The 27,585-nt window shown below is 42.8% G+C and overlaps 1 protein-coding gene across 3 annotated transcripts in view; it reads left to right on the top strand.

The window, feature by feature from the left end:
• The window catches only part of FGGY (FGGY carbohydrate kinase domain containing), a 459,128-nt gene that overhangs the window by 81,844 nt on the left and 349,699 nt on the right, over positions 1–27,585 (top strand). The window lies entirely within an intron of this gene.

Below are 27,585 nucleotides of genomic sequence, written 5' to 3'. Positions count from 1 at the left end.
GTGTGTTGAAGTCAACAGCATTCTCCAAAAAGTCGTGAATTTTATAAATAAACAGGCTATAGTCAACAGAATCCATTTAAACCTACTCACTGAGTATGAAATCACAACCACTGTAATAATAGAGAGGCCGAGTGCCCGGGTGTATAGAGAGAGAGCCAGGTTAACCATGAAATAGCTAAGCATATGAGTCTCGCGCGGCAGAGCCTGGCAAGCTACCCATGGTGGATTCAATATGCCCAAAACAGTAACAAGTTTCACAATGGAGACCTTACTGGTGCCTGCTCGAACAAATCGATGAGCAACGGGATGACAGTGGTACAGTGATACTCTGATACAGTGTTGAGTCTGATGACCTTGACCTCCCGTTGCTGGGGATTCAGAGGGCGAGGTAGGGGAGAAGGGTCTTTCCTTCTGTTAATGCTGTAGAATGGGTGTTTGACAAACCTGAGGACACTTTCCTGAGCATGGATAAACGAGATGAATAAATGTCACTATAAATCTATTTATTTAGATATAGATAGAAGAGCGGTATGGAGTCTTCAAGTCAGTTTCGCCACAGAGAACTAAATCTTCTTCATTTTTCTGCTCATTTCATATTGGGATGCCTGGGCCCGAGTTAACCCTCTCTCTCTCTCTGCTCTTCCTCTCTGTCTAGTGTACAGTGGTGACTTGGCCCTTTCTCTTAATTGATTAATTCACTGTCATCCCTGTATCACTGTATCACTGTTATCTCATTGTTCATTAATTTACTTGAGCGGGCACCAGTAACATCTCCATTCATCCCCTGAGATTTTAGCAGTCTCTCTTTACTTGCTTTCCCAAAGATTGGAGGCTCTTTCAGGGTCAGGGGAATGAGACCTGTTATTGTTACTGTTTTTGGCACATCAAATATGCCAAGGCGAACTTGCCAGGCTCTGTACACATACATACATATATATATATATATATATATGTATGTATGTATATGCTTCCCTTTATGATGATGTGTCAGTAACTAATTGATTAGTTATATTTATCTATCTATATTTACTGGATTGATTGATATTTTTCCTTAGCTAATTCACCCTTTCCTGCGAGTTGATAAAAAAACATGGTGTGATTTCAGAAACAGGGGCTCCCAAGGGGGTGATAGAAGAAGACATTTCATAATTGTGTTCCTCAGAGGGTGACCCCTCCCCACCACCACACCCCACCTCTGAGGCCCTGTGAAGATTAAGAGACTTAAGAGATGAGTAAAAAGGCCCTCAGCAACCCTCTGATCCTCACCGATCTCTGGAGGAGTGTTCAGTTAGTCACATTCTACTGTCACCACCCACGGGGAGTCCCATGTGTGGGTGACGGCTCTGACACTCCTTTTCGGTTGGAATGTATTCAGGTTAGTTGGATGGGGGGGTAAATTGTGAGTTACCTTTTGTTTTCTTGGCAAGGACTTTTCTCTAGTTTCCCCTAGAGGAGTAACTATGCAGTTATGGACGGAATGCTCTCTGCTCATGTCAGCCAAACAGGCCTGGTAGTCAGGCACTGCTGAGTGGCCGGCTACAGGCGCTGCCCCTGGCCTGTCTAACGAGGCTGCTTGAGAGCAGAACTGGGAGAGAGGAGGACCTTGTTTCCTTTTGGTTTGCTTCAGTTGGTTGAGCAGTGGACTTCCTTCCTCCTGGCCTTATTCTGATGGCGCTGGATAACCTGGATCCACACATCCTGATGACTGATGTCATATTTGTATCCCAAAGACTGGAGTTTCTGAGTCCTGCTCTAGCCTGGGTAGATTTTAATAGTGGCATGCATATTCACCAGAGACTCTCAATTGGCTTAGACATTGATTCTGTCACATCCATGAGATGGTTGTGTGATTTGGGGCATGTCTTTGAGTCTCACTCACTCTCCTTAGCTCTAAAATGGGGCTTGTGGTACCTGCCTCGTCAGCTGGTTGGGGCAATCCTATGAAAGCGCTATGAAGACCTCATAGACCCAAAGCCCTTGGTTTGATCCTCTGCACATATAAATGATAATAACAAATAAAGCAATTTACCCCCCCATCCAACTAACCTGAATACAGGACTCAGCTAAATCATTTATTTAAAGCACAGACCCCCAGGCTTCTCCTTTCAAATCTGTTTCAGACTTTCTGTAGGAGACCTGGGGCTTGGGTGTAAAGCGCTCTAGGTGGATTTTTGTTACGGCAAGGTTGGGCACTGCCTGACAAAATAACACACAAAACAAAAGTAAGATGCGACCCTGAAGGTGCTGCACCCCTGTGAAGGGTTGGGAATATTTTTACAGAGTTGAGTAGATTTGGAGAATTGGAAAAATAGAGTTGCTGTTGCTACCCCTTGCTACCACGACAATCTAAAGCTCCAAGAAATTGGAACGCTCAGTGCTCAGAGATGATTAAGTGGCCGCTCAGCCAGTCCATTATTTTTTTTTTATTTTTTTATTCAATGTAACACTTATGACTCATTCTGTTTCCATTAGTCCAGATTGGAAATTCCCCTCCCCTGCCCTGGGCCTGGCTTCCCTCCGAGCTCCCCTGGCCGCTAGAGCTGAGCCTGTGGCCCCAAGGTGTCCCGGCCATGCTGCTTTCTCAAACGTGGCTGCGAGCTCCGTGTGTGCCCACACCCACGACTGTCTTTCTCCTCCTGTGGTTTCCTGCGCCCTGCAGTCCTTTCTGCCTTCTCTCCTCTGGTCTCCGTGGCCGGCGTGGACAGGTCGTCCTCAGGTCTTCCTGCCTGTGAAAACAGGACCTCGGCAGCACCTACTCCCTGGGGTTCTGCAGGAACCGAGTGAACTTGCAGGAAAACTTTGAACATGGTGCTTGGGAAACTTCCTTTAAAGGAGTTCATTGTGTTATTCAGTTCTTTTCCTCTATCAGTTTTGGCAGGGCAGCTTTGGATTCTGTTTCTGGCATATGGAAAGAGGGAAATCCTTGTCATTAGACTGACCTGGGATCGGTGTCCTCACCTTGGACAGTCTGCAGGAATCTGGGTGAATTAGTTCCTCCTTCCCGCTCCGCTCCCCCTCCCACTGCCCACCCACCTTAGCGGCTCACGGATTACTGAGACAGGTGGAGGTGCTGGGGGTGAGACGGTGAGCACAAAGTAATTAAACTGTAGTTCATGGTTCTTTTAAAGGAAAGCCACCATTCTCGGTCCCTTGTCTAGAATAAGGAAGATGAGGGTCTGAATTTATACGTGCCAATGCCAACAAAAACTTGGGGCAGGGAACATGAGCTTGGCATCTCATGGGCCAAGGACAGGTTCAGATTTTGTGTTTATTTGGCTCTTACTGTGATTGTTTTGGGAGACTTTGGGGTAGGTGAGTGCCAAAAGGCTAGTGGGTATTTTTGTTTTCTCTCTGTTTTCATTTTTATTATTTCAATGGAGTCCAGGAGAAAAGTGATCACGTTTCACCTTGTCTTAAAGCTTTCAGACTTGTTTTTGGCAGTGACCATGTGTGAAAAGTTTTCCTTCTCTTCCTTTCTTCTTATCTAATTTTCTCACCTTCACTTCTTTTTCTTTCTTTTTTTTCTTCCTTTTTCTTTAACCTGACTTCCTTTATTTCTTGTTATCATCCTCCAAAATATGACAGCCACCTTTGTTTATCTGAGTCACTGAGAAAATTACCAAGTGCCATACGATTAATTTATAATTTGACACCATTATTTTAATTCCATTAATAAAAATATTTTTCACTGTTTTTGCTATTACTCCTACTACTAATATAATGGGAATTGTCTAATACTTCTCTTTATTTGTGCTTGGAAAATAAACCTTATTAGTCCTCAGAATCTGCAGATAAAGTTGGTACCATTTTTGCGATCCCAGAACTAAAGATGAATGCTTTGTTAATTTGCTATGTTCTGTTACTTGTATGGATAATTGTCCAGAATTTGGTAAGATCAGAGATATGGAAAGTTTGAAATTTGAGTAATAAAATTGTATATAATTAGATAAAAGTATCGCTGTATCACTGTCATCCCGTTGCTCATCGATTTGCTCGAGTGGGCACCAGTAATGTCTCCATTGTGAGACTTGTTTACTGTTTCTGGCATATCAAATATGCCATGGGGAGCTTGCCAGGCATGCCATGCCAGTGAGATACTCTTAGTTGCTTGTCGGGCTCTCCAAGAGGGATATTCACATAAATTAGCATAAGGTATTCATATAAAATCAGTTCACCTAAATCTGCCCTAAATGCTCTGCCTAAAAATATTTAAGGTGAACATCACAAGAGTCTGATTTTCATACTCTTCTGAATCATAGTCTTTCAGGAAACTGCTTCTGAAAACCAATAAACTGCATAGATTCATCAGTTTTACGTTAGAACTTCAATTGTGGAAGCTCTTAAACCAGTTCTTATAATTTAACATACTTCACATTTGAATTTTTCCACATTTCATATATGTACATTTTTGAAAATTTATGCGTCACCAGCCAGCATTCTATTATATTATTTCTGAGTTAAAAAAAAAAGATCTAAGGTGACTATTAGTATGGTAAGAAGAAAACAATAATAAAAATATTTTAAAAATAAGGAAAAGCACTCAGCCCAGCACCAGCCCTGTCCTCCGTGTCTGCACCCACCAGCTCCTTCCTGATCTAACTTCGTGAGCAGCTGGAAGGCCACACAGACTCACTGTGGACTCAGTCCACCCCAAATGACTGCCCTATTCTTAATTGTGTGACCCACCACCTATTTCCTCTTCTTGTTGCCGCTGTGTCCTGTGTCCTATAGCCTTCTGCCTCCTGGTCCAGCCTCCTCTGGCAGCTGCACCCTGATATTCTGAGCAGATGTTGGCTGGCAGGACTCAGTCTTTGCCTTCAACTGAGTAATTCACACCGAAACAATAGAGAAATGATAGAAAATCCAAGCTGAGTGGACTCTCCAGGAGAGACCACATGCTAGGGCACGACTCATATATATATATATGTATATATATATATAAATTTATGAAAATAGATGTCAGACAAAGCCTCCTCTCAGACCACAATGCTATGAAGGTAGATATTAAATTTGCCCCATAAAAACTATGGGGGAAAACTCCAACATCTGGAAGCTGAACCAAACTTTATTAAATAGTAACTGAACCAAAGAAGAAACCAAGGGAGAAATAAAACGATTTCTTGGAACTAAGGTTTTGTTTTTCTGGATACTATAGATGGCTGAGATAATATGTATCTGTTCTTTTCCTTTTGACTTACTTCATTTGACATGATGCCTTCTAGGTAAGTCTAAGTTATTGCAAGATGTAGCTTTTCTTATAGTTGCATATTTTTCCATCATATATATGTGCCACAGCTTCTTAATGCATTCATCTGCTGGGACATTTCAGTTGCGTCCATATCCTAGATATTATACCAAGTGCTACAACAGTCTTTTTGTTTTATGCCATTCTGACTAGTATAGATAATTTTCAGCTTTCATTTTTATTTATGGGTGATAGCACAGCGGGTAGGGTGTTTGCCTTGCATGCGGCTGACCCAGGTTCCATTCCTCCATCCTTCTCAGAGAGCCTGACAAGCTACCGAGAGTATCCCTCCTGCAAGGCAGAGCCTGGAAAGCTACCTGTGGTGTATTTGATATGCCAAAAACAGTAACAACAAGTCTCTCAGTGGAGATGTTACTGGTGTCCGCTCGAGCAAATTGATGAACAAAGGGAAGACAGTGCTATAGTACTATTTTTATTTACATTCCTCTATAATAAATGATGGTAAAAACTTTCTCATATACTTGGTTGGCTGTCTATGTGTCTTAAGAGAAATTTAAAATTATCAAAACAATTAATAGTCTAAAAGAATTTAAATTTTTTTAAATTTATGCTATTAAATATAATTTAGTTTAAAATATAAATTTTGTCTGATGGCATTCTTAAGTTTGCAGAAATTTGTGAACAGAGTTTTCATACAGTAGACATTGAGCCATCCCCCTGTGGATCTTGAAATTGGTATGTAATATTTGATTATCATTATTTAGATTTACACTATTTTTTTTTTGCTTTAAGTTGTAGAGAGCAGAGGTACTTTGTTCAGCTTCTTTTTTTTTTAATATGGTACTATCTTTCCATAAGCATAAATAGCAGAAAAAAATAATAAATGTTTTTGAGAGCTGGAGAGATAGTAGAGCAAGGAATGTGCTTGCCTTGCATGTGGCCGACCTGGGTTTGATACTTGACACTGCTGATGACCCCCCCCCCCCCAACGGCCCCTCAAGCCCTACCAGGAGAGATTCCATGAGCACAGAGCTAGCAGTAAGCCCTGAACACAACTGGGTATACCCCAGATAACCAAAACCATGTTTTTGATATATGTATAGTATTCTATTTCAGTGTATTATGTCCGTGTGAATTAAAATTATTTAGACAAAAATAAAATTGTTTAGACTTAAGCACTGTCACTGTCATCCCATTGTTCATAGATTTGCTTGAGCAGACACCAGTAATGTCTCCATTGTGAGACTTGTTGTTACTGTTTTTGGCATATCCAATACACCACGGGTAGCTTGCCAGGCTCTGCCGTGCAGGCGGGATACTCTTGGTAGCTTTCCGGGCTCTACGAGAGAGAGTTTAGGCTTAAACAGTGTTTTATTTTCAGTTTTGATGATTAAGTGCAATTAACTTTTATTATATCCATTAACAACTTATTCCGATGTTTTTGTCAATACTGACTATCCCATATAAAGTTATAATCATTTTTTCCTTGTTATGGGTCACACCTGGCTGTGATCAGGGCTTACTCCTGGGTCTGTGCCCAAGGGTTACTCCTGGTGTGATTTGAGGGATCCCCCTGGTGTGCAGGGGATCAAATCTGGGTAAGCTGTGTGCTTTATTGCTGTACTTTCTCAGCACCCCCTAACATATATCTTAATTACCCATTTATATCAATTATAATTAGTATAAATATTGGGTTTGAATCTTTTCTTAAATAGTCTGGGAACTCAGCTTTTTGGGTTTGTTATTTTCCGGTGTGTTATTTTTGGGACAAAAAAGCTGGTAGAAAAGTTGAGAGCATGGTATATTGAGTATGTGTATATATACACATATTCTGCTCCTGAGCCTGGCTGTCTTCACCAGGGCCCCTTGAAGGGGGGCGGGTTGAGTTTCCCTTCCCACCCTGAGCAGAGCCCCAGCAGCCGACCTCTGGAACCCAGCCACAGCTGCTCAAGGCCATTCTCCACACATTTGGACGAGCCTCACGCCTGAAGAAACTGGCAGAGGAACTCAGGTATGTGGGACCTGGGGCCGAGATCTCCAAGTCTGCTTGGATCGGGACTGGGCCTCTTCCACCCAGATCCCCCATTTTCCAGTAGCTAGGTCACACCCAGAAACTGCCCCTGGTGCTGTGTAATCCCATCAACAGTCAAGCTCCAGAGACCAAAAAACAAAGCTCCCAGAAGCGCTCAGCCGCATTTGCGGCTGCTCGACCTCTTATTGTCTAGTTCTCCCTCTCGGAGAACCTGGCAAACAAAGACTGCTGTGCTTTCTCTGCACTCTTGGGAGTATCCAGCCCGCATGGTAGAGCCTGGCAAGCTCCCTGTGGCAAGCTTCCCATGGCCAAAAACAGTAACAATGATGGGTCTCATTCCCCTGACCCTGAAAGAACCTCCAATGTGGCACTGTTGGGAAGAACGAGTAAAGAGAGGCAGGTAAAATCTCAGGGCTAGGATGAATGGTGACGTTACTGGTGTCCACTCTAGCAAATCGATGAACAATAGGATAACAGTGATAGTGATATATATATATATATATATATATATACACACACACATATGTACATATATATATATCACATATCTATACTCACGTATACATATACAACTAGGACATATATATCTCTATCTATCTATCTATCTATCTATCTATCTATCTATCTATCTATCTATCTATCTATCTATCTATATCTTAAATTGAGTGGTTTCCAACTAGTGCTCAGGGTCCCAGGGACCACACCCAGTGATACTCAACCATCTAATTTCAGCTGTTTAATGACCAGGCTCAGTGATGTTGGGGACCACCAGGCCTCTGCAGTGTTGGGATGGGGGTCGTCATGCAGTGCTGTGGATTGAACTCGGGGCTTTCAAGGCCTTCAGCCCTGATCTCTGAGCTGTCTTCCTGACTCCAAACATGTTTTTATCTCCCTGACTCCAAACCTATGTTTATCAATTAGCGTATTGTTACATCTGTGTTTTCAGTCACTCTCTCTTTGGCATGAATATATGTGCTTATTTAGCTGAGCCATCTATAAATGGATTGCAGACACCCCTTACCTTCCTCCACAGTGCTGTAATTGTAAATGGTTGCATTCTCTTATATAACCACTGCACCTTCCTGTCACTTAAGCCAAGCTCCTGAAATCCTCATTATTGACACTCCTAACAGGCATTCTTATTGTTAAGGCACTCATTCCTGCCATTCCACAGATAGAAGCTACTTCTACAGCGCTTAGCTAAATGAAGTGTAAGAACTGCTTCTCATTATCTTAGAAAATATCCAGGAACCTCTAATATATAGAGCTTCTGTATGTCCATGGGTGATTCAGCTCAGAAGCAAGGTTGCATTCAGCACCTGCATGTTTAGGTATGTGTATAGACTGGCGGAAGAAGGACCAGCCTCAAGGCCAATGACTGAATCAGACACCCGAACCCAGAGTCTGCTCAGGTGCGTGCGCTTACCTGAAGCTAAAGTACATTGGTTGTACTTGGGAAGAGAAAGTGACGGAGTAGGCCACATGTTGTTATAGTCATAGCTTCTCTTTACCAGGGTCCCTTCAGAGGTGACTTAATGATTCTAATCTGTCAGCAAGAAGTTGAGTTCCCTTCCTCTTTTGGAGAAAATTAAAGAGGTGGAGAACAAAGACTGCTGTGCTTTCTCTGCACTTTGTTTTTTAAAAATTTTTAAATTTTAATTTATTTATTAGTGAATCACCGTGGGGTACATATATAAACTTACGAACTTTTGTGTTTGCATTACAGTCATACAATGATCATTTACCCATCCCTCCACCAGTGCCCATTCTCCCCACCAATATTTCTCTGCACTTTTTACTGTGAGTAGAGATGACTGGTAGTCCCGCTGTTCATTGATTTGCTCGAGCAGGCACCAGTAACGTCTCCATTGTGAGACTTGTTGTTATTGTTTTTGGCATATCGAATATGCCACAGGTAGCTTGCCAGGCTCTGCCGTGCAGGCGGGATACTCTCGGTAGCTTACCAGGCTCTCCAAGAGGGACGAAGGAATCCAGCCCGAGTTGGCCACATGCAAGGCAAACGCCCTACCCGCTGTGCTATCCCTCCAGTTCTGGTGACCTGTATTTCTGAGGGTTGAGCAGCAGCCTGACGAGAGGCAGTGAGAAACTTCCACTCTAGTTTTCTCGTGCAGCTACATCCTTTCCTCAGTATGGGGCCTCCTGCCTGTCTCCATTGTAGAATACTTATTTTGTTTTTAAGGAGGATTACCTAATTTACTGTACAAGTCATCTCTCTAATGTATGTAGTTAAATGGTTTGGATATTAAACTATTAATCTTTATGGATTGCTGTAAAATATAACATAAAATTTACCATTATCACCATTACTGATTATAAGGTTCAGTAGCATGGATTACAGTTCATGTTGCACAATCATGATCACTAATTCTTTTTTTTTTTTTTTTTTTTTTTTTTTTTTTATTTATTTTTAATTAGAGAATCACCGTGAGGGTACAGTTACAGATTTATACACTTTTGTGCTTATACTTCCCTCATACAAAGTTTGGGAACCCCTCCCTTCACCAGTGCCCATTCTCCACCACCTGTAAACCCAGTGTCCCTCCCACCCTCCCCAATCCCATCTCCCCCCCACCCCACCCTGCCACTGTGGCAAGGCATTCCCTTCTGTTTTCTCTCTCTAATTAGCTGTTGTGGTTTGCAATAAAGGTGTTGAGTGGCCGCTGTGCTCAGTCTCTAGCCCTCATTCAGCCCGCAACTCCCTTCCCCCACATGGCCTTCGACTACAATGTAGTTGGTGATCGATTCTCTGTGTTGACCTTTCCCCGGAACGTGAGGGCAGCCTCGAAGCCATGGAGTCAACCTCCTGGTACTTATTTCTACAGTTCTTGGGTGTTAGTCTCCCACTCTGTTATTCTAAATACCATAGATGAGTGCAATCTTTCTATGTCTGTCTCTCTCTTTCTGACTCATTTCACTCAGCATGAAACTTTTCATGCCCATCCACTTAACTACAAAATTCTTGACCTCCTTTTTTCTAACAGCTGCATAGTATTCCATTGTATAGATGTACCAAAGTTTCCTCAACCAGTCATCCGTTCTGGGGCATTCGGGTTTTTTCCAGATTCTGGCTATTGTAAACAGTGCTGCGATGAACATACATGTGCAGATGTTGTTTCGATTGTACTTTTTTGCCTCTCTGGGATATATTCCCAGCAGTGGTATTGCTGGGTCAAATGGGAATTCAATATCTAATTTTTTGAGAGTCGTCCAAATTGTTTTCCAGAAGGGCTGAACCAGTCGGCATTCCCACCAGCAGTGAAGAAGGGTCCCTTTCTCCCCACATCCTCTCCAACAGCGGTTGCTTTTGTTTTTTTGGATGATGATCACTAATTCTAATACGTATTTATCACCCTGAACAGAAATTCTCAGATGAAGCAATTTATTCCCTCTCTCTCTACCATCTCAGTCTACTTTTTACCTTTGTGAATAGTACATTTGCCTCATAGGTGTAGAATCATATGCATTTTTTCTTTTGTATCTGCCTTATGTCACTTGATGGAACATGTTCAAGACTCAGGCATGCTGTAGCATATGTAATAGAAGCATAGAAGGAAAAGAGATTTTCCTTCTTTTTCGTGACTGAGTATTATTCCATTGTGGACATGGACTACATATTGCCTTTCAATTTTCTTTTGATAGTGTTTCTTCCTTAAGGCTGTTGATGAATCCATATCTGTCCCAGTATTGGCAGAAATATTTATAGTAGTAGAATTACTTGGTCTCATTTTCACCATTTCCCTGGTGTGTTTGGGGCTAATGACCATCTCCTTGGCTGACAGACAAAGGAATGGGGCTCAAAGGCTGGTAATTAGTAGTTCATAATCAGTGGCCATTTATTCAGATCTCTCAGTGTTAATTATAGAGAAATTGTGAAGGGTTGGGGGAGGGTAGCAATTACACATAGGTCTGGTTGAACATCATCTAAACAATGAACAGATGTAAGTCCCTTACTTAGGGGTCTTTTAGGAGATCCCCTCTCCAAGCACAGAACCTCATCTAGGGGCTCCAGTACTCTTAGATTTCTACTACGAGATCTGCCCAAGAGTAGAATTCCATCTAAGGACACAGTGCTTTCTCCTTTCCTTTGCTGGCATTTCAATTAAACAATCATATTGAATTTACTGCTTAATGAAATTTCTAGTCATTTTGTATAGGCTTTATCTAAACCCTAGATTAAGCTTAGAGTTTGACTTTTCCTGGGGGCATCTTGCTGTATATCCCAGACTACAGTCCTCATGACAGGTCAGTTTTTCCTAACCCCAACAGGGTCCTTATTCAGTTACTTCTTTTTGGATCATGACAGAGTTTGTTCCATGACCATGCTCTTAATTTAGCCTACTTCGTATGGTGCTTAGGCTGTCTCTTCTCGAAGCCAGGTAGCTTACAGCTTGCCCTGGGTTCATCCAAGTCCCTTGGTGGGACCAACATTTTTTTGTGGGGGGGTTAGGAACTAAGTTCAGCTAAGGACAGTTTAGGCTTAAGTCAAGTGAATATGAAGGATCCCCAGTAGTTAATTTTTGGAGTCAATTAACTCCCATGTTACAAAAGCATAAGCTTTCTGTCTATACAAAAAGGACATTGCTCTAAAATAAAAGTATACAAAGGACATGAAGAGAAAAGAAAAGCAGTATTTCACATATATGTATGCACACACACACACATGCACACAAAATACAGAGTCATCAGAAGGTTTGACTTTACAAGTTAGCATGTCTGATTTGGAGATATTTGTGATTAACAGATAGGGGGAAAAGAGCACAGAGGAGAGGTTAAAGATAAACATAGAGGATTGAGAGTGCCTGATGGACTTGAGTGTGGCTCAGGAGCACTGTGGTGGGTGTAACTTAACTAAACTATGCTTCCTGCAGGAGGAGAGAGGACAACCCAGTGTTAAACCTAAAATGATTGGAACTGTAATCCAGAAACTGTGTTATCTGGTAATGTGATGTGAACTTCACTGCCTATATTCTACCAGTGACTGTGCCATTTTTTATTTCCACCAGGAACATATGAAGGTTTTAGTTTCTCCACATCTTCACCAAGAATTGGTTTTCTTGTCTTCTTTTTTTTTTAAAGTAGTCTTACTTAGATTTGAAAGTGAATTCAATTTTTGTTATTGTTGTTGTTTTTAGCTATCCCAGATAGGATACTTCTTTGCTGTACCTCACTAGAAACTATAAGGATCCTTCAGTCTTGTAAAATTTGAGGTCTGGGTGGAATGTTATAGTTCTTTCTAATATGATTTATTCTCAAGTTCTTCGTTTTATACGGTTTTATGCTTTTACTTGATTCAGAAATGAATCAAGCAAAACAATGGCTTAAAATTAGTCTTAGGTCCTAGGAAGAATGATTCAGTTATAATTTTGTTTTGGTTTGTTTTTCAGTACCAGCTGATAAACTGCCTGTAAATAATAGATTTCCTTTATCCTTAATTTTGGGAAAGAGAGTGCTTTGCTTCTCTCCAGAAGACATAAGATCCTTAATCTTTTCACTGAGGAATGAGAAAAATAATAGAAAACTCAAAATGATAAGGTCTTAAATATACAGGATTTCTCTTCTGTAAGTCAATCTAAATATGGGTCCTGGACTACTATGATGATCTTACAGCATCAGCTACCTCTACTTCTCTTGGCATTTCCCTTTACTGTGTAGAGCCCTGACTTTTGTTCTCACAATTACTTCGGGATTATTTGAAGGTCTTCTGGCATCTCCCTGAGCAAGCTCATGTTCCCTGTAACAGGTAGGAAGGAACAGAGTGAAAAGTGGAAGAATTACTTTGGTGCAGGTTAAAAGGCCATCAGAAAATGAAAATTTCTCAGTAAATCATATTGACTAATATCTTTTTGCAGTAGTGATGGAGAGTAGGGTATAGGCATTGGTGAGCTTCACCAAGATAATGCAGCTAAAGTGCGTAAGTTCTGCCATCCATTCACTTATTTGCACACTTATTTATAAAAGAGCACCCAAGGTTTTCTTTTACTAACCTAGCTGGAGCTCAGCATGCTTGCATTCAGACTTCTCTAGATTGTTTAAGGATTGGAGTTCAAAGTTTTGCTTTGCCACTTACTCTCTTGGTGAACTTGGGCCAGTTACGAAATCCTTCTCAATTTACATTTCCTCTCAGGCTTGAAAACTACAAAGGATTTGCTTTCTGGAGAACTTGAGGCACCGAGGGTTAAATCTGTTACCAGTTTTGGCTGTATATCTGTGCCCAAGCAGTGCATTTTCCCTTTATCATTTCATTCTCTCTGCAGTTTTGATTTATTTTCATCACTGTGGAGACACATCCAGAATTCAGATAAGCCACTAGTGAGTGGGGAGGAGGGGGGTGGGCTTTGTAGACACCACACGTCCTATTTGCCATACCATCTCCCTTTTGGGGAGATTTCATTTTGGTGTTTGTGAATGTGGCCAGAGTTTGGGCAGCCTCAGAGCATGGCCGTGGTCCTCCTGGTCTTGAAGCTGCGTGGCCGTAAAGACATGGTTGGGGCTGGGAGAGATCACAGATCAGCCAGGATTTAATGTCAAGGGCAGGCGAGAATCATCAGCGCCCAGGCAGTGGGGGCGAGGTGTTTGCCTTGTGACGCTGCCTTTGGGAGCAGAGGCATGGGAACGGAGTGTCTGCTTTATGGCAGCTTGCCAGGAGATCACGGACTATGCCTTTTCTTCCAAGAACACCAGAGAATGTTGGTGTGTTTACCTTTTATCTGCAAAGCCCATCTGGATCCGAGAGGTTCCGAATCCCCCTTCATGCTGTATGATCTCTGGTGGTTCTAGAGGCATTCTTGGGGAACCCCCAGTCAGATATTGCCCAGTTCTGTTTCCTCTTCAGATCTCTGCTGACAACTTCAAGATGTGACTTCGGTCTACCTGAAAGATATGAATGGCTGTGTGCCTGCAGATGATAAGCCACCGTTTTCCAACTGAGCAGCAATGTGGCCTTGCCTTTACTTAATGGTCGTCATCCCTTTGAATTGCTCTCAGACTTAATCCCATTTGCCCTTTAAAACAGCAAAAGAGAAGATCCTGGGTACGGTTGGTTCCTCTTTTACAAATAGCCTATTGGTATGTTCATGGCTGAAAGTATTTTTAAACCATTAAGGTGCAAAAAATGGGATTTTGTCTCCCAGGTGATGGAATTGAATCCCAGCAGAAGCTCCTCAGAGGGTAAAATCAAAGTGGTATTGTTTTATTTTATTTTATTTTTGCTTTGGGGGCCATACCCAGTGGTGCTCAGGTCTTACTCCTGGCTCTGCATTCAAGAATCACCCCTAGCAGGACTCACAGGATAGTACATAGCGCAAGGGGTCACACCCTGTTTGGTTGTGTGCAATTCAGGCCCCCTTACCTGCTGTATTCTCTCTGCCCCAGAAGAGGTATTTTAAGGGAACATCCCATCATTATTGTTTTTGTTGTTGTTTTGGTTTTCCCTCCCTCCCTCCCTCCCTCCCTCCCTCCCTCCCTCCCTCCCTCCCTCCCTCCCTCCCTCCCTCCCTCCCTTCCTTTCTTCCTCCCTCCCACCTTCCTTTCCTCCCTTCCTCCCTCCCTTCCTTTCTTCCTCCCTCCCACCTTCCTTTCCTCCCTCCCACCTTCCTTTCCTCCCTCCCTCCCTCCCTCCCTCCCTCCCTCCCTCCCTCCCTCCCTCCCTCCTTCCCTCCCTCCCTCCCTCCCTCCCTCCCTCCCTTCCTTCCTTCCTTCCTTCCTTCCTTCCTTCCTTCCTTCCTTCCTTCCTTCCTTCCTTCCTTCCTTCCTTCCTTCCTTCCTTCCTTCCTTCCTTCCTTCCTCTCTTTCTTTTGTGCAGGGTGGAGTGTTTGATGGTGCTCAGTGATGTTGGGAAACCGTGCAGAGCCCAGAATAAAACCAGGTCTCCAGCCTGCAAAACATGCACAGTCCTTTGAACCCTCTCCTTAGTCCCCTCTCATCATACATTTTTAGAGGTATTTGATGTGAAGTGGCCTCTCTTGGGATGGACAGGCACCTCTGTCTATGTGAACTTCCCATTTAGTCTCCTCTTTAGAGCTGCTACTGCAGATGGATTATTTATTGAGCTTGATTGTTGCCCTTTTTGGGTATGCTGTACCCAGTTTTGTTTTATTGGAGTATCTGGTTCCAGCCTTACAAATCTGTGATACTGGAAGGGTCATGGGCAGCTTGCTGTGTTTGGGACACATGTCAAAAGAAAACACAAGATGAAATGGCTTGAACCTTGAAGATGTGAGAATTGGGACCCTGTCACCACTTTTGTCCCCATATGCAAAGTTTGGAGTTTGAATTTAGAGTAGGTGATCCTTGTAGCACTCAAGTTATGAGTCTGTGTGAGGAAATGGTCTTGGCCAGTACCCCTTTGAATTTTTTCCTTAAAGCTTATTCCTTTAAACAAAGTTTTGTTCAAGGCAGACTTTAAAATCCAATCCTTTGGGATATAATTTAGTGTCAAAATACCATTTCCTTTCCTTCTTCCCCTCAACCCATCCCTGACTTTTATTTAGTTTGTTTTCATTCTTAAAGCATTTTTTATTCTTCTTTGCTTCGTTTTCCTCTCTCTCTCCCTCTCCCTCTCTCTCTCAGTAAATTATTGTCAAGGGTCTTTGAAGAGAATTCTAAAATGTTATTAAGAACTTGCAGTCAGGGAGCTCTTTGTTCTCAAGCCATTAAAAAAGATTGCTTTGCCTTTGGTTACACATGAAAAATTGTCAACCTGTATTGTTAAAATGTGCCCCAAACCGCATTCACCAATAAAAAGTGTCAGCTCTCGTTATTGCCCAGATATTATTATTATTATTATTATTATTATTATTATTATTTTCAGAATAAAGCTGAACCCTCTCCCCCGGCTCTCCAAACAGTCTTCGGCTCATTCATCTTTCTTGGTTTCGTTACAATTTGAACCTCTCTGGATCTATATAGGGTGGCAGCCCAATCTTTTAAAAATTAATGGGTTCCAAATGCCATTCACATCTCTTTCTGCCCTCCCCCGCTACTGCCCCTCTCCTGCCCTGCCTGCGCAGAGTCTTATATCCTATACAAATATTGAGCTGGAGATAGTTTCTAAAGAGGTGTTTGCACTTTTAATGAACACTGACAGCCTGTCTGCTGGAGGTTTTGCTCCACTGTCTCCCTGCAAAAGACAGGCAGGTCAGTATGGAGAGGGGGGCGGGAGACTCCACAGAGCATATGTTCCTGGCAGCAGGCCCTGGAGACAGCCAGCTCTGAGCCAACCATGAAGTCATTTTGAATTTAAGGAGTCTTGCTAATCCACCGCGATGTGTCTTAATTTGAGAAAGTAAGGGCTGCCTGATAAGCAACCCGAACTGCAAGTTCTGTGAAAGTGGGAGTGTTTGTAAGTTTAGGCTGTGCAGAGACATGTGGCGAGGTGGAAGGATGAGCTTATTCTCCTCTCTTGACTCTCCTTCCCACCCCAGTGTCCCTCTCCTTCCCATCCTTACCCCCGCCCCCTTTTACTTTGGCCCGAGTCAACCCTGCAGTCTGGCCTCTGTGGTGGCTTGAAATTTGAGAAACATATGTAGTTTTCTATTTCAGGAAAATGATCTCAGGGGTTGAGTGTGTGTGTGTGTGTGTGTGTGTGTGTGTGTGTGTGTGCGTGCGTGTGTGTGTGTGTGTGTGTGTGTGCTGGAGGGTGGGGACTGTTAAGCTCTGATCATGCTCGTGTGGTTTTTTTGATGATGGAAATGCTTTTTCGGAGTGCTTTTTAGCAGGATTTCATGTCAGAAACCTGCAGGTTGAGTTTCTCTCGTTGGCCTCCTCCTTGTCCCAGACACCAGGGCACTCCTCTGTCAGCTCTTTCATTTGAGTGGGAAGAAAGAAGCGCCCAGCATTTGCCCAGCATTCTGTCCCCTGGGTTGTACATGCACAGAAACGGCAGCTATGTGACCTTCACTGTTGTGAACGTAGTTCCATGAAGGACGAGGATCTGCTTCCTGCTGTCTATACAGGGGAAGAAGTTGTGCTTTTGTTTTCTATAGCAAGGACCGCTGTCCTCTTTATTCTCGAGGCATCAGGTAGTGTCTGCAGAGCCCAGTACCCTGTAAACCAAAGAGTCTTGGTCCATGCGCAGGGTGCGGGAAGTGGCAGAGGACAGGAGGTCAAGCTCTGGCACTGGCTATGGTTAACCGAGTGGGTTGTGGTGTTTGCAGTGAGGTCTGACTGGTGTCTGAGAGTCGACTGTGGCATGAGGTGTCCTCCTGCCTGAGGTATCTTGAAGTATCTCCTTCACGGTGAAGTTCCCTGACCTGTGGTCTTCCGCTGCACAGGAGCATGCTGAGTTTTATCCTTGTGTTCAGAGAATGCGTGCTGAGTGAAGAAGAAAGCGGATGTGATCTGGTGAGATCCTGGGATACAGGAAGGGTCTGATCTGTCTGTCTCAGATTTCAAGTGAATGAAAGGGGAAGGAGAACTCGGAAGCACATCGCTGAAGGAAGAGCAACTGGCATTCCTCTTTGACCATTCCTCTTTGCCTGTCACTCAACTTGATCCATCAGTGTACCACATTACAGATGAGGAGACTAAGACTCAGGGAGGGGAAGGAACACATTCAACACCATGCAACCACTAAGTCACAGAGGCTGGATCTGAGCCTTGGTTTGCAGGACTTCCAAGCTCTTTCCTCTGTAGCAGGAGAGATAAACTGAAACTACTTTTCACGCTGTACTTGTCTGTACCTCCAGTTCGGTCTGTAGGGGAACTGACCATTTCTCTCTGACTCTATGATCTGGTCTATGTCTTGTTGCTTTAGAAGAGTTTTAATGACTTTCAAGCAGAAGCTGAGACATGAAGCTGATGCACGGAAATGTAAGCCCAGCGACCCTGGCTTGTATAACCTTTTTTTTTCTTAAATTTTTTATTAGTGAATCACTGTGAGCTACATTTGCAAACTTATGAACTTTCATGTTTGCATTTCAGTCATACGGAGATTGCTTGCATCCCTCCACCAGTGCCCATGCTCCTCCACCAATGTTCCCAGTATCCCTCCCACCACCCCCACCCCAACCCCCACCACCCTACCCTGCCTGTGCGGCAGGGCATTCCCTTTTGTTCTCTCTCCTTTTGGGTCTTGTAGTTTCGCTTGCATAACCTTTATGAATACTGGTGGTACTGGACATTGTAGCATGTTCCGTATGGGGAGGGCTTATAATCCAGAATCATTTCTATGTGGGTGTTTCTGATCTCAGAACAAAGAAACCGAGATCCCCCAAGTTTCTGTTATTTCCTCTAACTTTTGTTTTCTTTCTGTAAATATCTATTAAGATTGGAGTGATAGCACAGCGGGTAGGGCATTTGCCTTGCACGCGGCCAGCCCGGGTTTGATTCCTCCTTCCCTCTCGGAGAGTCTGGCAAGCTACCAAGAGTATCCCGCCCGCATGGCAGAGCCTGGCAAGCTACCCGTGATGTATTCGATATGCCAACATCAGTAACAGCAAGTCTCACAGTGGAGACGGTACTAGTGCCCACTAAGCAGATCGATGAACAATGGGATGACAGTGCTACAGTGCTAAATATCTGTTAATGTACCTGATTTCATATTTCTGCTTGCATCCCCACATCAGATCTTCTGACCCAGCCAGGCAGAGTTGACCTGGGGAACTGGTATGAGCATATTCTGCAGGGACAGAGGGACATGAACTCAAGAGAACGCTCTGGGGCTACCCACCAGATCACACCATTGTGTGACCTGGAAGAAATGAATTACTGTCTCTGCATGTTCTTTCTCCCAGGGGCCTGTTAGAGGTTGGAAAGAGCTAATGTGCACAGAGCTTTCCACGTAGCACACTGAATCCCAGCCGGCACCAGTGCCCCTGCTGCTGTGGGGGATTTTTTGTTGTTGTTGCTGCTGTAGTAGACCCAACACAGAGAGAATAGTACCAATGTCTGCCATTGACCTGCAGGTCTAGTGCAAAGACAACTTTGATGTAACATTAAAAGCTCACCATCACTGCTTGCATGCATCTTTCCTCCTTGTTATCTCTGACCACCATCTAAATGTCTTTAAATTCATTGAACTCTTTGGTGACATTTTCGTACCACTGAGACAGGAGCTGCCTTCATCTCCTGCCACTCTTCTGCATCACCCACCAACATTTTAGCCTCATGGGTCCTTGTGCCTCCCGCTGGGCGAGCCAGGCCTTCACATGTCTTCTTCCCTTTGCATGTACTACTCGCCCTTCTGAGAAGTTTCCCTTCTTTTCTGCATGCTGAATGGCTGTTCATCCTTCAGTACCTTGCTTAGTAGCCAAGTACTTTGGACTCCTTGGGGCAGTTAGAAGCTCTTTGTTTCTTTGTCTCTCTAGTCCTTTTCTCATTGTCCTACAATCCTTTCTTAGAACATGGCTTTCTTCATCTGGTCTAGCAACCTCTGGTTGAAGAGACCATGAAACATTTACTTTAATGGTCCTTGATTTGGAATATAGGATGCATACAAACTTGAGATATTTGAAGGAGATAGATGGAAAAGAATTTTTTTTTTCATATCCTTCTCTTTCAAGGGCCTAACAGTTTATTCCAGGAAAGTGATAGGCTTATGCTTTAAGCAGTGGTTTTAATGCCGGAATGAGCTCTGATTTGCACTGTTTTGGAGCTGGTTTTGCTCTATTTCCTGCATCCATTTTGTTTTAGCAAGTAAGGCATTGTGATAACTCAAGTTGTACTTCTTTGCTAGAATTTTATTAATTCTAGGACTTTGGATATTTGGTTTGTATGGTAGTTCCTAAGTTCTAACCCTTGAGTTCTGCACTGACCATCTGGCACTGGTGTTTCTAGAGATAGAAAACATATTGTAATGGGACTTGTAATTTAGACTAGGAATACAGTATGTGATGTACCAGAGAATGGCACTCGGGAGCATTTTAGAGAAGAGTGGACTCAATATTACTGTATGTGGACTGCTGTTGTCAGACACATCTTATAGATAAGCAAAGAAGGCTTTAAAAAGCCAAAGAATTTGTCCAGGTCAAAGTCAGTGAGTGACAGAGTTGGCATTTGAACCCAGAGGTTGACTGTGGAATGCCGCTCTTTACAATACTGTATGATCTCTTGCTTAGCAAAAATTCACTCTGTGCTTATTTATGAGTTAATTGTCAAGTAATTCTATTTTCTTAAAGAGTTTATGTGTTATGTGATTTTTTCACCCTAAACCAGTGATTGTATATAGGCTGAATGTATTGGAAATGGCAATTTTTCAGCTTTACTACCACCTACTGAATTAGAAACTCTGGGAGTGTTTCCATAAAAATTGGCATTTTCATAAGCTGTATTTTACCATATTCTCTGAAATTTCTGATAATGCTAGTGTGAGAACCACTGCTCAAGACAGAATTGTTTTTGTGGTGCTTTACCCCTCCTTTGAGTTATCTTAAAATGAGTCATACTTGAGGTCACTTACCTCTGTGTATCCCTAATTTTCTGACACTTATGTGAGGACAAAGCTCTAACTTCCATAAATAATTTTACTCTGAGCTTCCCGAGTGAGCTCAAAAGTTTCTAGTAGTTCTGTATCTTCATACTTTCTTCTGTGCTGATAAATTTTAGGATTTGGAACTTTAGAAATGCACTACCCAACCAGCCCTGATCTCTCTGGTTCTCTTAACAAGTGGCTGAAGAGGAACTCAGAGAGAAAGAAGCACTTTCATAGCACCGTCCTCCCATTGTTCATCGATTTGCTTAAGCGGGCACCAGTAATGTCTTCATTGTGAGACTTGTTACTGTTTTTGGCATATTGAATACACCATGGGTAGCTTGCCAGGCTCTGCCCTGTGGGTGGGATACTCTCAGTAGTTCAGTACTCTCAGAAAGAAAGAAATTGCAGGGAAATAGGAGGGGGCTATATCAGGGTCTGGAGGAACCAGTGTTTCAGATGATCAGACTTGCCAGAAATAGCTGTAGTACCTGTGCTTTATTTATGATTGAGAAAAACAGTTCTGGACCTCAGATTGGGCTTAGAATTCAAATACTGTATCCACTCCTCATTCAACCTTTTTCACTTGTATGATAGCACAGCAGGTAAGCCGTTTGCCTTGCACATGGCCTACCTGGATTTGATTCCTCCATCCCTCTCGGAGAGCCTGGCAAGCTACCGAGAGTATCCCGCCCACACTGCAGAGCCTGGCAAGCTACCTGTGTCATATTTGATATGCCAAAAACAGTAACAACAAGTCTCACCATGGAGATGTTACTGGTGCCCGCTCGAGCAACTCGATGAGCAATGAGATGACAGTGATACAGTAATTTTCAGAAATTAATTTTCCCAAGAAGCAGTCTTTGCATCTGTAAAGTGGAGACAGTATTGCTTTCATGGTGGTGAAGAGATGAGGCTTTTTTAAGATGCATGAGGAGCAATAAAGCTGTGGGGTTCTCATCTTCATCAAGGGGAAATAGGCATATTATATTGACTGGCCTGCCTCTCCACCTGTGTTCTAAGAAATGGATTGTAGATGTGTCAGAGAGATAGTACAGCAGATAGGGTGGTTTCCTGGCGTGTGACCAACCCAAGTTTGATCCCTGGCACAACATATGGTTCTAAGCACCAGGAATGATCCCTGGACACCACTGAGTATGTCCCCCCAAAAATTAAAGAAAAGAAATAGATTGTAGAGCAGCAAGGACTTCAGGGAACTTTAAGTGGTCAGTTGTCAAAGGAGCAGGATTCTGGGAGGTCCACTTCTAGAGAAAGCCAGGCACCAGGTTGAACTCTTTAGGTCATAAATCTCCTTGTTTTCAAAAAGGTATGTACAAGCCATTTAACAATGTCAGGATTTAGACTTCAAGGTTTTGTGTGTTCAAGAGGCCATTGCCGCTAGTCAGGACCCAAGGACTGTAAAAATATTGATGTAACTGTCAGAGGATATGGTATTTGACCTTCTATTAATAAAGACAAATTATTGCTTTTCTCTGATATTTGAGTCTTCCAGAACGTCCCTTCATTCCATGGTATTTCATTCCACGACTACCAGGGCTGCTGAAACGAGGGACACAGGGTTGTGTTTCTGATTTATGAGGTGGAATATTAGTGTGATTTACCAAACTGAAAGTTCAAGAAGGCTCAGATAACATGAGGATGAAGCTTCTGGAAGATAAGGGACACATTACAAAACGTAAGCATTTGGTAGCATGCCAAGGTGGGCCAGTAAGCCTTCTCAAAGTAAGATATAAGAGGAGGGAGGGGATGTCAGTGGGCAAGCACAAGTATAAGAGAGGGCAGGGCCAACACAGAGTGGACTTCCTGGTGACAGAGGAGCCGGCGGGAGGATTTCCCTGTGCAGGGGTCTTCGGAGTTGTTAGCTCTCCCCCACCACTTTGGGAGTTGGTTCTTTTCACCCCACATTTTCACGGGTTGCAGTGGCAGAGAAGGGGAGACGTCAAAGAAGTCATCACTCCTGCAGGACGGTGATTTCATCTTTTACCCTCGCTTCTGCTGCAGCCGCAGAGAATCAGCTCCTTTAAACCTCCAGCTTCAAAGGCAGCGCATTCTTGTTTAACAACAGCACTGCTGTTTCTGCCAACTCTTTGACCTTTAGAATGACATGCACTCCGGTTTGACTTGTCAACTGCCCGTAAAAAACCCATTCTGATCAAGGATTCAGTGTTTTCAAGAGCATGTCAAGTCTGAGGAGGGGGGGGGGGCTTCCTTCTAATTTTTCTCCCCACAAGATTTGTTTTGGGAGAAGCAAGCTGTTGGTTGCATCTAGTCTTAAGAGAGGTGACCATCTCAGACTCCGGTCATTGGGCCTCCATTTACGTTACAGTCCTGTTCTCTTTCCTGACAAGGTGCACATATTGTCTTTGTCACCATTCACAGCAGTATTCTAGAACTGCAATCAAGTTCTTCTGATTCCTACTGATCCTGATGGTTTGCATCTAAAAGTGGAATGTAGCAGAGAGTATTACCAATGGCCATTTACCATGGGGAAAATAGGACATGTGGACCTTTCTACTTCGGTCCATGTGGGGAATTTTCAACCTTGTGGGTCAGTTCACACATGACTTCTGGGACCACTCTGGTGTATTTCAAACAGACCAGATGTCTTGAAATTTTGCTGAGTGAAAAAGAACAACTCGAGAGAAGTCCAGTTTGATTCATTCTGGTAGCCTGATTAGGACAAGAAAATTCTCAACGATGGTTGTTTGTGTCTTTGAAAAATAGCAGTTGTCACATTGATGCAGGTTTATCTAACCCCGGATTTCAAAAAAAAGAAACAAACCTCAGCATAGGATAACATGCTATGTACAGTCCATTCCCCTAATGCATCTGAGTTGTCACATGTGATTTCAAAACACAGATATGTCGTAGTGATCGATGTATGTGTCCTTGGTGTAGGAACCAGATATTGTTGGAAGCACTGAATGTTGAGGGCGAGGAAGTCTGTCAGGCACCTATAAGCTACTAGGAAGTATACAGCATTTTTGTATCTCAGTTTCTGCATTTGCTTTGTGGGGATAATAATAATAATTTTCTTTTTAGTCACTATGAAATTACAAAGTTAGGCATGATTGGGTTTCAGGTGTACAGTGTTTCAACACCAATTCTTTCACTCATGTCTACTTCCCTCCACTTATCTCTCCCAACCCCATATGCCTCCTACACACCAGTTTGCTTCTGTGAGAGTTCCCCCCCTTTAAAAAAGTTTGTACACTGTAATTTGCAGTACTGTTGCTGATAGGCTTTCAGAAACAACACTTTCCCACCTTTCAGCACCATCTCTTCCTTCCCACTGAATGCTTCCCCCCACCATAGTTGTTGCCTCTTTCCTGTCCTGTCCCTCAGACCCCTTAAATGGCATGTTTCCTACTGAATACCAGCACATCAGAAAAAAATAAGAACATTCGGTGCTGGCATGGATGCAGGGAGAAAAGGACTCTTTTCACTACTGGTAGTAATATCAGCTGGTCCAGCCTTTCCTAAAAACAATAGGGACATTCCTAAAAAAACCTAGGAATTGAGATTTCATTTGACCTGCAACTCTACTTCTTAGAAGATACCCAGAGGGCCCAAAAAAGTCAAATGGAGAAGAGACATTTGCACCCCTATGTTCCTTTGCAGCATTGTCCATAATAACCAAAGTCTGGAAATAAGCTGTGTCCAAGATAGATGACTAGACAAAGAAACTATGGCATAGCTACGGAATGAAATATTACCAGCCATAATAAAAGATAAAGACATGCAGTTTGCTGCTACTTGGAGGGATCTGGAGAGTATCCCAGGCTGAGTGAAGTCAGAGAGAGACAGACCCACACAGAATGATCTCCCTCACATGTGGGATATAAAGAAACATGATGGTGGAATAACAAACGCTAAAGATAATGGAAACAAAGGAAATGAGAAGTGGTATTCAGTGGGAATAGCAGTAATATTTCGTTGGAATAATGTACTCATTGATTGTGCTTTTATGTGGCAAGTATTTACATAGTAATGCCTGTGCATGCTAAGTTCTCAAAGTGCTATTGTTTATATTGATTTTAGAATCAGTCAAATATGATGAGTTGCCATGCTCACCACTACCCCCTTCACACGTCCTGGTCACTTATTAGTTGTGTAGTCTTGGGTCACACAGTCAGTTAACACAGCTGCCATTAATCGACTATTAGCTTACAAAGGTAGGCATTATTTAGATATTGTATGTGCATTATTTCCCTCTTTACTCTTATTTCCCTTCCTGAACTAAGTGTGATTATGCATTTTTTAATAGATGAGTAAGGTAGGGTAAGTTTAAAAAACATGCCTGAAAGCAGCAGAGGTGGATGAATAGCAAAGCTATTTCTTGTGCATGGTTACTGCCTTGGGTTCCTGACAGTTCTAAAGGTATAACAGTAACAGTTTTTCATGTTTTAAATTTTTTTATTAAAATTCTTCTTTATTTTAATGAATCATCATGAGATGCAGTTAAAGACTTACAAAGTTTTGTGATTACTTTTCAGTCAAACAATGTTTGAGTCCCCATTCTTCCACCAGTGCCTATTCTCCACCACCAATGTTCTCAGTATCCCTCCTGCCACCCCCACCCCTTCCCACCCTCTGCCTCTGTGGCAGACACATTCCCTCTCTCTCTCCTTCTGGGTGTTATGACTTGCAGTAAGGTACTAAGCAGCCATCATGTTTGGTCCATAGTCTACTTTCATTATGCAAGTACTCCCATCCCGACTGATCCCTCCCACCATCATTTACCTAGTGGTCTCCCTTCTCCATTCCAGCTCCTTTTTGCCCCAGCACATGAGATCAGCTTCTGAGCTGTGGGGAGATCCTCCTGGCCCTTATGTTTACTATCCTTAGGTGTTAGTCTCCTGTTAGGTTACTTTATATTCCACTGGAGTAATTTCTTGTAAGGATTATGTATTATACTGAAAGCACTGATCAGCTCTCTTGACATGATACATGGTACAGAATTATTATCTTCAATTTGAATTTCCCATGCGATGCACTTGTCCTTAAATTGTCCCTCATTCCATGTGCATATTTGTCGGCAATAAAAGGAAGTTCCTGTGAACGGGTTTTCCTAGTCATTTTTTTCTGGTCACTTCAGCATTACCTGTGTGATCTGGGGTGGTACATGCATTGGAACCTGTTTGTCAAAGCCCTTTCTAGTCCATCTAGAAGTGGATGGTGGCTAAATTTGGGTGCTATATAAGGAAAATCATAAACACTCTGAGTCTGGGGCTTGAAACCTGAACTGTGCCTCAGGTTTTTGTTTCTCTTTATTTTGAAGGCTTTTAAGGAAAAGGCTCAGTTAAAGCCAAGCATGTGGGAATCAAATAAACTCGGTTAGGGAAAGTGGAGGCAGCAGTACACAGAATTTCCTCAGCAGTCTCAAGGTCAGCATGTTCACATGGCATATGATAGTTTAGCCGGTATTTCCTACACTAGTAAATGAACCACTTTTCTCTTCTTATCTTCAGACCTGCCACCGGAAGGGATGTGTATCCATTCTCTTCAGTTTTTCACCTATATACTCCTTAACTCCCCACAACATCGCTCTACCCAGTGGGGGCTCCCTGATTGTGAAGTATATCCCAAATACACTTTCTGTGCATTTCTTCCCACTTAACTCCCAGTCCCACCTGCTTCACAAGTTCCTCAAGGGCTTGCCCTCTATGTGCTTGCCTTAAAGTCCTAATTGCAGCAGGGACAAAATGTGTTTTGGGCACCTCATTTTCTCTAACTCAGAGTGATAGCACAGCGGGTAGGGCGTTTGCCTTGCATGCAGCCAACCCAGGGTTCGATTCCTCTGCCCCCCTCTTGGAAAGCCAGCAAGGTACCAAGAGTATCTCGCCCACACAGCAGAGCCTGGCAAGCTCCCCATGGCGTATTTGATATGCCATAAACAGTAACAACAAGTCTCACAATGGAGATGTTACTCGTGCATGCTCGAGCAAATCGATGAGCAATAGGGTGATAGTGACAGTAACAGTGATTTATATACTTATTATATTTGTTTTGAATTTAATTTGGAGAGGAGGAGCTGGAGCAATAGCACAGAGGGTAGGGTGTTTGCCTTGCACGAGGCTGACCTGGGTTCGATTCCCAGCATCCCATATGGTCCCCTGAAGCACTGCCAGGAGTAATTCCTGAGTGCAGAGCCAGGAATAACTCCTGTGCATCACTGGGTGTGACCCAAAAAGAAAAAAAAGTTAATTTGGAGAGGATATATAATCAGTGTTCTATATAAACTTAAAGTTTGTATTTTTTTCCTTCCTTACGATATATGGAGCTTATGACATTCTGCTTTTATTTCATCTTCATATAAAAAATTCCAACTGAAAGTTACTCTCCAAAGACATTTAAGTGAAACTTCATTAAATGTCATTCTTTAGCTAAATCAATATGATTCTAATACATACAATTCTTTATTATTGTTTCACATCAATACTGTTAGGACCAAAGAGTGCCATCAAGATTAGAATGGTATAATTTTTAGTGATATTTTGGTTTATATATTAACATTTTATTTGGGGTCATACCCAGTGGTGTTCAGGTGCTATTTCTGATTCTCTACTGATGTGTCATTCCTGGAGTACTTGGAGGACCATATGTGTTCTGGTGACCGAAGTGTCTACCGCATGTATAAACACATGATCTCCTGTACTATCTCTCTGACCCTTTTTTTTTTTTTTAAATTTTATTTTATTTTATTAAATCACCGTGTGGAAGATTACAATGCTTTCGGGCTTAGGTCTCAGTTATAGAATGCTGAAACAACCATCCCTTCACCAGTGCCCATATACCACCACCAAAAAAAAAAAAAAAAAAACCCAAAGTACACCTCCCATCCTGCCCCCCCACCCCCTACCTTGTAACTGATAAGTTTCATTTTACATTCTGTTT

Source organism: Sorex araneus, chromosome 5 (genome assembly GCF_027595985.1).
Source record: "Sorex araneus isolate mSorAra2 chromosome 5, mSorAra2.pri, whole genome shotgun sequence".
Lineage (NCBI taxonomy): Eukaryota > Metazoa > Chordata > Mammalia > Eulipotyphla > Soricidae > Sorex > Sorex araneus.
This window is presented reverse-complemented; position numbering and strand designations above follow the sequence as displayed.